Source organism: Passer domesticus, chromosome 1 (genome assembly GCF_036417665.1).
Source record: "Passer domesticus isolate bPasDom1 chromosome 1, bPasDom1.hap1, whole genome shotgun sequence".
Lineage (NCBI taxonomy): Eukaryota > Metazoa > Chordata > Aves > Passeriformes > Passeridae > Passer > Passer domesticus.
The window spans coordinates 117,287,894-117,299,956 of NC_087474.1; positions in this window are offsets into that span (position 1 = coordinate 117,287,894).

Below are 12,063 nucleotides of genomic sequence, written 5' to 3' on the forward strand. Positions count from 1 at the left end.
GTAAAGACAGGAATGGCCACCTCTCTTCTCTCTGTTGCTAGTTTCATTTAAAAGCTCCAGACTTTCCCAGCCAAGGTAGGGAGAGCTATTTCTGCAGAGTACATCACTCTTGCCATACATAAAATTGACTTGTTCTGACCATGCCTCCAGACTGGATTTTCTTCTCCATGTAAGATTTCCTCTGCTCCCTGCCTCTACACAAACTTCATCTTACCATTTTGACTTATGAACTCTTTGGAACAAATGGCAAAATTTTACAAAACCTGATAAAATGAACAATTATCAGGCTCTAAGAAAAATTTGGTTTTTTGCATTCACTAACATTTTATATCAAATTGCTGATGCATGGTTATGAAGCGGTTGCATTCTTAGACACTAATGAATTTCTTACACTTTACAGGGGGTTATATTCAGAAAATTTCTGAGGAAAAATAAGTTCATTCATTTGGAAAGCACTGACACTCTGTTGTGTTACCAGCATCACCAGCATCAGCATCTTTCACTGCTTTTTTTTTTTTTTTTTTGTGTAACTTTACACCCTTTTTTTTTTTTCCTCAAGCCTCTTTTAGAGCCCTGGGTTCTCCACTGCTGTGTTTAAAAATACTCTGTATCTTCTTGAGCTCCATCTAATTCCTTGATTTTTATTTTCTGATCAATGTAGAATATCCTGCAACACATTCACTTATAAATGAATGTTAGAAATAAGCATATAATTGTAATTGAAAATCTACATAAATTCCTTTATTCTTTAAAATATTTTTTGGTTTTTTTTTTTACTTATTTTTCTGACTTGTGAAAGTTATTTTGCAGGTACAGAATGAGAGACCATGGCATCAGATTTTTCTGACATTGGCAACTGGAAATCATAGATAAAAGAAATACTAAAACGAAAAGTGCTTTGATAGTATCCTTTGTCAACCTGCTGTGTTAGGATAAATATTGCATGAAAGTTTTATGCTCTATATTAATGCAAAAAGTACAGTGCCTTAACAGCAATGCAAAGTGAGGCATTATGATTGGGTCTTGATCCTGGTACTTTCTATGTTTTGAGTGAGGTTATGTTCTACAATAAACAGCACTAAAATGTTCAAAGTACTTTGGGTGGTGTTAATTGAAGTATGTTATGGTGCTGGCATTTAATGTATTTATTTTTAGTTTCATAGTTGTCATTATGTGGAGGAGACAAATAGTTCTTTCTAGCAATCATGACATGAGTGTCTTAAATTTTATGTTGCCCAAAAAAAAATTTGACATTTTTCTGATATTTTGCTGCTATAAGTGTGGGGACAATCAAGACCAAGTGCAAAAAATTTGTTTCATAAATTTATTTAAATAAAATACCTTAATCCCAAAAATCTCTTGAAACATCAAACAATACCAAAAGAAACACGAGTTGAGGGAGATGCTTCTAGTTGTTTAAATATCAGCTGCACTTGAAAGTTTCTCCTTCCTCTATTAAGTGAAGTACTGGGTTTTGCTGCTACTTTGATCATAACAAGGGGCAGGTATGATATTTAAATCCTGTTGTTTGGATATTTATATCTGCTTATAAACTTAGAACAGTCTTTATAACTGCAGGGTCAGGATGCCTGCTAAATTTTCTGATGCTGAGATGCATAGGTCTGTTTTATTATGGCAAGAACCATGAAACATTGCTGTAAATTATTTTTACTGACAAAGCACAAGTTGCAGCACTCACATTGTAAAAGTGAATTCTTTCAGCCTGTGAATGTCAGTGGCTATTTTCAAGGACACAAATTATCTTCTGGGAAATCTGAGTAATTTATATGACATATTAAATTTTGATGTGGGTTCAGTTAGGTGCTGCTTATTCAAGAAGAAATCTGAATAAATATTAGCATATTTGTGAGACTATCAGAATAGTAAGCAATATAGTTACTATTGTTCATATAAGAAATAAGAAATATTGTAATATAGTTGCTAGCCAGGACTAAAATCAGATAATACTGTGAAAGGCACTGTAATCTAGTTTGAAACAGTGCCCTAATTTGACACTTCAACATTACCTTCCCAATATACTGGGAAACCCTACAGGTTGCTTATTGTCAGCTGGGAGCTCCTAGCCTCAGTAGAGACAGTAATCTTCCCTTGCCTAAGCATCCTGTGTTTGCCTGCTTTCCACATCTGAAAAGCTAGGCAGTTTTTTTTCCTATTACCTAAATCCAAAATTAAACTATAAACTGCATTTTCTACTTTATTGTTGTTGAAAGCTTCCTCTTATTCTCCATTTTTAATTTTGTCTTTTCTCATTTTCTCATACCAGAGGTACTTGATTTCTGATACATTCATTGTCTTCACCTTAGGGTCTTGTATGTTCCTTTGTTTTGTCATTTCCTTTTATTTTTGGGGTGGGGGGAGGGAGCTTATTTCTTTTTTCCCAAATAAATTTCACTGCAATTCATTGCTACACAGTAGAATAATAAGGAGGGATACTGTCAAGTTGCCATTGGTGACACAATACCAATCTTTGACTTCACTTGATATGGAATTGCTTGCTACAAGGATGGGAAACAGCATTAATTTTCTCTAGTAAAGTCTTTAAATGAAAAACTCATAAGTGAATATTATTTCTTTCAAAATCTGAACATTGCTACAACAGAGTTCAAGTTGAATGTATTCCAAGATCCCTAATTGTAGCTGGAGGTCTGAGCCATGGATCTTTGGAACAGCCTTTATTTTCTTCATCTCATTATAGTTTTCCATTGAGGAGACACGGGTGTCTATTCACTGAATTTGTGAATCCTTATTACAAGGAGGATTCTTTCCTTTTCCTGCTGTGTAACATAATATTACCACTTCAAGACCTCAGTCCACTCCTCTGAGGTTGCTTTGTGGACTCTGTGCGTGCAGACTCGAGGTACCGATATAAAATCTGCTCCTTGTGTTTGCTGGGCAAAAGAAAACAGTAATTGATGTAAACAGCCTCTGTTTACTCTTAGCTATGTTGCTTGCAGTCCTGAAAGAGAACAGCAATGCATGGAGGTGAAGCACTGCAGTACAGAGGAATAGTCAATCTGCCCCTTTAAATAAACTTCTGCCAATACATGAACTCAGAGAGCTGGAAGGGACCTTGAGGTCATCTACTGCACTCCCCTGCTTCATGGTTGCATCTCCTACTGCAAGGAGTTACTCTTAAGGAGATGTCTCATTTATCTTGTTCCTAAATACCTCCTGGTGACAGAGTGCACATAGACTTCTAACACTTCTCCTAACCTTTACAGTTTTCCATTAATGTCTAACCTGAAAATCCTAAGTGGAAATTAAGGTCTTTGCAAATTCTCCCATTCACCTGGAATTACAGGCAACAGGTTGTCCTTACAAATTTCTCCCTTTATGAAAATAAACATTTAAAATTGTATTACATTTGAGTGTCTAGGGCAAAAAGTACAGCAAATTCTCAAAAAGTAAAACTGCTCCAAAAAGGTTTACTATAAAAGGGCAACTTCTTTCACAATTTCTTTTGTATAATATTTATTCTAATGAAGTCCTGCAAAGTAACCAAAAAGGGGAAAGTGCCAGTGATTATTTTTGCAATTGTAAATATGATACAAATTTAGGTGTCCCACATCCCAAAACAGTTCCATGTTTAATAAGCACTTGGAGAGAGATTCCTTCAATATGTTTAACTTAAAATTGCCTTGATTTTTCATGTGCTAATGTGCTTGCTGCATACCACATTAAGAAAGTTAGAAAGTTGTCTCTGCAAACACATTGTACCTTGACCAAGAAGTCAACTGTAATGAAAAATTTATTATATTCCACTAAACAGATGGCTTTCTGGAGCCAGTAGTGACATAAAGTCTCTGTCATGCTATCTTTAAATATCACGTGTCCTAGAGTCTCTTAAATCCTTACAGTAATTAATAAGATGAGATCCTGATTACACATAATGACTAGTAAAATGAATGTGGATAGTATTACTTTAATCAAGTTTATATCTAGAGAGATGTATTTTCTCTATACTCTATTTTCTTGCTATTCTTAAGGTTTGGTTTTGGTTTTTTTTCTGTTGAACATTTAGGCAGACTTTCAGAGGACATTGCAAAAGATTAGACTGTAAGATACTAACATGTGAAGATGTGCCAAATACATGAACATTTTAGACAATAGTAAGTATATTAAATAGCTGTGCTCATTACAAATTACAGAACTGTGTATTTCCAAGAAAGAATAGCAAAGTAAAGAAGAAAAGACCCAACTAAATTCCTTTCTGTTGATCACCAGATATAGCTAGCCAGAGAACGAGCTGGTGTGCTTTTCAGTCATTACAAAGGCTGCAATGAAACAATGCCATTTTTGGTGTAACAAAACATAATAAATTAAACACTAGGGAACTGGCTAGTTCATTATACAATTCAAATGTAAATACATATTGCATCCCAAACTTAGAAAAACACAAAATAATATTGGAGTATTTGACACTTTTAGGAATCCAGGTTTTTGAGATGTTTCTGAGCATCTAAAGGAGGCAGTCCCACAGCTACATTTATAAGGGGGCTTTTTATCTCAGGTAGTTTGAGATGTAAATCAGAGCATGCTCAAGCTGTAGGCTATTTAATGAAAGCTCCAAATTTACTTCATCTCTTAGGATTAGCCCAGTTTTGAGTACGTTGCACAGTATATTCAGAGGTGGTTCTGAGCTCTTGCAACACCAACCTTTTTAATGTTCGATGCCTACAGAACCAAATATAATTTGAGCATGTTCCAAAGTGGCAGAACCCTCATATGGCAGGAGGAGAACCCTCACAGAGCAGGAGAAGATTATTATCAGTTACCCAAGATCAGCAAAGGAAAACTCTAATGGTAGAGTACCAGTAGTAGGCTGTTAAAATATGCATGCAAGCTTGTTAGCTTGCCATAGAGTTTCTGGTCCATTCGTTTTGTTTCCACATTTCCTTTTAACTTGCCTGATACAATGTCTTTTATTATATTTTATTTCAAGTAAAACTGCCTTCAGTGAATTCATAGGGCAAAACCAGCAAATTTTACCTTCAAATGTTAGACTTCAAAATTGCAAAGTAATTGCCAGTGAGGTTGATTCTTATGCATGCTTTCGAAACAATTCCTGTTCAAATTTTCTAATATCAAAAGTAATTTTTGCTTCTTCTTGCAGGGAAGGAGGGGGATTTTTTTCCATGATACACATTTTAAACCTATTTAGGTTATATCACATTTCTGTTTTTACACAATTAATTTTTAAAAACCCAATGAATTTTGGGTACTAAGTAACATTTTTTTATTCTTCACTGAGAAAGAAACATCTCACAACAGTCTTCATCAGTAATGATGCCATTGAAAAATGTTGTATAAACCTGGCAATAACCTGTTCTCACAACACATCTACTTAATTGCTTCTGCATTTATAATAGACACAACAGATGATTAATGCTTGGTGTACTGAACAGCAATCTTTGGGAATTACTTAAATAACTTTTGTATAATACCTTAGGCCATAATTATAAAGGTTTATGTAACTTGCAAATGATGCAAATCATGTTTTCTGCAAATATTTAACAAAACACCAGCAGAACAAACTGTGTTTCTGAACAACTATAAACTACTCTTCATTTATTTGGGGCATTCCATAACTTAAGCTAATTATGGTTGTTAGCTGTAGATAAACACATTACTAAAATACCCTTTAGTGCCTTCAAAAAAAAGAAATATGAAAGTTCTACAGTTATTAAATTGCTCATGAAAAAAAGATTGAGAAAATATGTCTCTTTCAAAACTTGGAACAGAAGAGATGCCCCCAGCACCTGTAAATTTTCATCTCCAAATTTCTATTTTTAACAAGGCAATTATTTGTTTATAGCCATGGAAATTTTTATGAATCCATATTGACACCTTGCGGATAACTTGCGGATAAATGCAGTGAGCAAGTTCCTGTACTTATTTAACTTGGAATATATTAGTCCTATTACCTAACTCATAATTAAGCACTGGGCACTGTTTCCATTTGAAGCTCTTATAGTAGTTCTGCATTTTATGAAGGGGTTGTATCTAATATAGTTTTTAGATGTAAAAAAAATATCAAAAAGAGATGGATGTTGACACCTATAAAATATTGGTCTTGCCAAAACTGTTTAGCATCATATTTCTTTTTAATTACTCAACTTTAGATGGGAAAAATGCTTCTAGAGCAATCTACCTTAACCATTAAACTCCTCAGCTCAAATAGAAGGACTTCAAACTTATGGAGGGAAAATTTAGGTTAGATATATGGAGAAAATTATTTATTGTCAAGGTGGAAGATGTTGCCCAGAGAGCCTGGCAGTATTCAAGGCCCGGTTAGATGTGCTGTTGAAAAACCTATCTAGTGAGAGGTGAATGTAGATAAGATAATATTACAATATTTATTTTTCATATCAGATTCTGAAATTCCTTTGCCAAGAAACTTTTTTGTCTACAGAATTGCGGAATCCGTTGCACCATGCAGAGATGCGCCATGTGTGCCTAAATGGCTTATAGATCATTTGCAGAGTTTAAGGAATTAGATGTCAAGAGCTCAGTCAAAAGGAATGTCTTCTGTACGTAATTACAAGAAAAAGGCAATCATTTTGCTTCTGACAATGACAAGAAACATGAAGCAGTCCAGTGAAGAGTAATAGGCATCAAGACCAAGATCTCCCACTAGCTTTTTCTCATTCTTTCTCTTTCTCTTTCCTTTCTTTTTCATTTTTATTTAAATTTTCTTTTGTTTACCACCCTCCAGTTTTCATTTACTTTTTTTTTGTTTCTTCAAATAATGTGTTTAGCTATCAAAACTTTTCAAACCCCAAGTCTTGTCTATCAAATAAGATAGGGTATGAGCCATTCACTAAAGAGTTTTACTTGATTCAATTCTTCAATTCTTGTGGGTCCCTTCTAATTAAGAATATTCTGTGATTCTCTGGTAATTTTAGACATATTAGTTAATCTAATCTGTAGAAAAAAAAAAAAACAACAAAAAGCTCTTTACATAAACTATGTAAAATCATGAGATTAGTATTAAGATTCAGAAACAATGAGTAGTCTGCCACTTATGGCCTCTCTGAGAAGTACAGGTTATTTGCATTCTTCAGAAATTTCTAAAAACTGCTACAGCCAGGAATACTCTAAAATTTGAATCTCAAGTGTTAATGTTTCTTTGAGCAGCATTGTTTTCTGGTTATTGTTGATTAGGATCTGCTTTTTATTTGCTTGACAATGAAACTGGGCAGTAGTATTGAAGCTTTGAGGGACAGATGGGCTGAGCTAATGCTCTCTGGAGCTCCTATCTTGTCTGTATGGATTCTGTGCTGGTGCCCTAAGGAGGGCAGGGAGAGGGATGAAGGTATGTTGTGCAGAACTAGAGTACTCTCACAGGGGAAAACTGTATCTGAAGTGTCTCATTTATTTGTTCTGTTTGTGTTTTCTAACAGAATTAACATACCAGTATATTAAGTAGCTTATTCATTTACTCAAATGTTAGATAAAATCTTGATCTGAGTATCTGAATATATTTATGCCTTGTGAAATAGAATTCATATATGTGTATCATGTACAAACATGTCAAATTAAAAATTGTTTAAGCTGAAGTAAAACTTTGGCCATGAACGTTTTCTTGAGCGATATAGAATCGGATATATGTGAGGTTAAATATTTAAACCAATATCTACATGTTAATGCTGGTTTTGACCTTTTTTAATGCACTTCAACAAATTAAAATACATGTTACCTTAGGTATACCAAGTCTTAAGTAGAAGACACTGATCAGCATTTTCTTAAGCAACTGAAATCTTTGCCTGAATTCCTTTGATAGATTAGAAGAAACTACTGCTGTGAAGCTATGAAAATTGCATATATAGAATACACTGTTCAAAAAACATCAAGAAACAACCCAGAAAAATAAATTCAAATATTTGTAAATGTTTTCCATCAAGGATTTCTGAGTCAGAATTCTTCAGAATAGATGTAATTAATATTTGTAAAACTAAATAAATCAATACAATTTTCCTCTATACAATTAAGTAACCAAGAGCAAAGCATCAGCCTCTCTAGGGATGCCATGTGTTGAAGACTAGAAAAACCTGCACAGCAGATAGACTGATAATGACAAGGCAGGTAAGTGATCACTGTATATAATTTCTAGTTCTACTCTGCATTCAAACCTCTTTCAAACAATTAATTTAGGAATCTAACTCCTGTCTGTAGTTGAACTGGTTTACTTCAGTGAGTCAGAGTACATAAGCTTGCTACACAGGATATGAGCTGTTAGATTACTGAACCATGACCAATATCAGTAAATAACAACAGCCAGCAATTAACTTCTCCTCTTAAGTCATTAAAGACTTCAGATAATGGCCTGGAAAATTTGATGGCTTAAAATGTCAACAACAGCCAAAAAAAAAAAAAAAACCAAGCAAAAACCAAACCAAACCAAAAAACACCACAAAAAATTCTATATTAATGTGATAGTAAGTTTTAACTGGCAAATTTCTTCACATTTTCCTTGGATCTATTGAATGTTTAGAGTTTCTGTAACACTTCAGTGCATATTTCTTGCTTTGCCTTGCAAGTGTCAATGCTGTGCAGTAATACCATCTCTCATGTTGTCAGAATGCTGTATTCATCTGCTTGGCTGATAATGACACATACTGCTGGATAAGATGCTGCTTGGAATATACCTGTGTCTGTCTGACTCTACTCCAGTCTGTTCAAGAGACTATGTTAATTTTTTAATGAAGCCAAACCCATTGGCTGTCCTTGCAGATATTTGGAAAGGTGGAAGAATTAACAATGGTATTTGTGTGCAGGTCCAGGATCAGTGGAAGGTGGTTCATGACAATGTCTAGACCCAGATCCTATTTTAAGTATTGGTAAGAAGGAATTTTGGGAATGAAAGCTAGACAGAATGGAAAGGAAAACAAAAGGTATAAAATGGAAGGACCAGATGTTGAAATGTAGTGAGGTTTTGGTAAATATTTTGGAAGATTTGAGTACAGTATAGAAATGAAACTATGTTAATAAGACATCAGAACACACATAAATATATCATTTAATGTGGGACCTGAGCACAGTAAAAATTCCACGGAACACGGGGTGGAGCCTGTCTTAGTCTGGCTGTATTGCAGTTACCTTTCTTCACAACAGTCCATATGGTGCTCTGTTTCGTGTCTGTGGCTAAAACAGCAGTGATAAGACAGCAGTGTTATGGCTATTGTCAAACAATGCTTGCACAGTGTCAAGACCTTCTCTCTTTCACATTCTGCCATATTCTCCTCCTCCCAAATGAGTGGGCTGGCACAAGAGGCTTGAAGATAACATAACTAGGACAGTTGACCCAAATTGACCACAGGGTTATTCCATACCGTAATACATCATGCTCAGCAAAAAAATCTCAGAAAGAGGAAGATGAGGAAAAAAATAAAAAAACAACACAGAGAACTCCAAGGACAGAGAAGGAGGAGGAAGATGGAAGAATAGATTTTCACAGTACTATAAGGGAGACCCACAACGAAGCAGACTTTAACTGAAGGATTATAGCGCATGGAGAACTCTTACTCAAGGAGAGTAAAAAAGTCAGAATGAAGAAGCAGCAATGTGAAGCTGTTATGTACTGACCACAAGCCAACTTCACCATTGTGCCTCATGTATCAGGGCATCTACATGTGGGCATCTGGATGTGAGACATAAAAATTCAGCTCTTCATTGATGGGGAAACTTGTCCACTTGTGCAGGTTATCTATGAAACATACACAACAATTCTTTTAAAAAATATATCTGAATGCTGAGTGGATAAGTAGGTCTGGCAGATCAATTGCACTGGGCCACTGCCACAATCTGCAATTCGATCACTGTATGCTTACTGTGATGGAGGAAAATGCCAAGTGGCAGAAACCAAACCTTACAATCTATTCCCGTGTCCAAAGCATCATTCTGCATAAGACCTGTGGCAACACAACACCCCAGAAAGAACTATGATGGGACTCATCTCTGAAATAACCCCTGAGATACATGGGCCAGGAAATGCAGCTTTGAGTGTATCACCCTATCTCCCACCAGGCGCAGAAAGATTGAACACTGTATGGGACTGTTAAGTACCAGGCAGTGAATGATGGAAACTGGGGAATAGAAATCCTAGGGTGCACATTTAGCAGAGCCTCTTGTCTGGTCCATCAAAGATCAGAAAAACCTGGCCCTGGCCAAACAAAGCCTTTATTCTCCTACACATATGTCTTTTGTCATTAACAGGTCATAAATACATACTTATAGTGTTGGAAATCATTAGTGAAGATCATCTTTATTGTTGTGGTTATGTTATGATGAGAGGGTTTCAAGTGCTGTGGCAATGTTAATACAGTGGTCAAACCTGTCACTGTATCATGTCTTAACTATAGTTCATCTTCAATAAGTGACTCTTCTACACTGCTAGGAGACACAGTCATTAAAGATTTTTAACTCTATTTTCCTGAATTCTCTTATCCTAATTCTCAAGTGGTTTTGGATTTTACTTTCCTTATTTCTCTTTTCTGTATGAAGAACAAAATTAGAACAAATAGCAAAATGTTCTTTTAGTGTAAAATTTATAAAAATATTCCACTAAGTGATCATTTAGGCCAGAGCTGTCTTATATGTAGAATATAAATGAAGAGTACTTCTAAAAGGAAATATAAAATAAACTATTTTTTCTCCTAAACATAATCTACAAAGCAAGAATGGGGGCACTATACTTTAATTGTTTGAGCTGTTAATGAGAATTCAAACATACTACTCCTAACTTTGAGTATAGAATTTTATTATACAAGTACACTAAACAGCTCTGACTGCTGAAATTGTATCTGACACATAAATATATTTCAATATTATTAAATTATTAAAATAATGGTTCCATAGGTAGAAAATATTTATAGAAAAATGTAAATTCACTTTTTTTAATGGCAAAGCAGAATATTCTCATAAGATGTATGCATATATCTATACTATATATATGTACACACATCTATCTTAATTGTAAGACATTCCTTTGTTTTTACCAGGTTACTTGTTACTAAGCAAAATAGTATATGATTATATTAGTATATGTAAATCTATACATTGGAAATAATTTTTGCAAGTTAAATGTGTTCCTTTATTCTTGTAATCGTTTCTGAAAATATTTTCATGGCTCCATCAGCACAGTTTTGCCTAGTATTCTTCAAATATTGGTCTTATGGAAATCTGTGATCAAAAAAAGTACATGACTACATAGGGGTTTAAGTATGTTTCCTTAGATCAGTCTTTCATGGGTTTTGTCCATAGATATTTGGAATATCTAGTTAAGGTAGTGACAAGCCTTGATGGTTGTTAAATCAGGTCCAGTTTACATAAAGAAAAGCAACCCAGGCACAGATCAGCCTCACCCCTGATCAGCCTTACTCAGTGCTTATAAGCACTTACCTCCTTAGCAAAAATGCAGTGATCAAAATGCAGATCACTCTATAAATTTTTTGATGTATATTTAATTAGATATTTGATCTGAGTAATGGTTATGGAAATGTCTTGTTTACTTGTTTATTTCAACTTGTTTCCACTGCCTTACAGGGAACTTCCACTTGTTAGATAATTGGAAGCACCATACATTTGGCACAAACAGGTCCAGAAGAATCCTGAAACATCTGGATGGTAACTTCATACCATGAAGTACCCTACTTGTACCTTGTATAGGTACAAGGGGTACTAGGAAAGATGCCCCTCTTGATTTGTTACTTACTGAAAGAGGGTGTCTCAGGAGTGAAATGGTGATTGGTGGCCACCTTGGCCACAGTGACCATGGAACAACTGGGTTTAAATCAAGTCTGACTGGACAGAAAGTGCAAGCAAACCTTCAGCCTGGACATGAGAAGAGCACTTTTCTGGCTCTCAGGGATCTAGGTAGGTCTCCTGGGAGAATGATCCTGAAGGTGCTGGGGTCTATCAGTGCTGGTCACTTTTTGAGCACCACATCCTAGGAGAACAGGAGCAGGCAATCCAAAATGTCAGAAGTCAAGCAGATGAGGCACAGCGGTAGCCATGGAATCTGTTCTGTGCAAGGACAGGAAC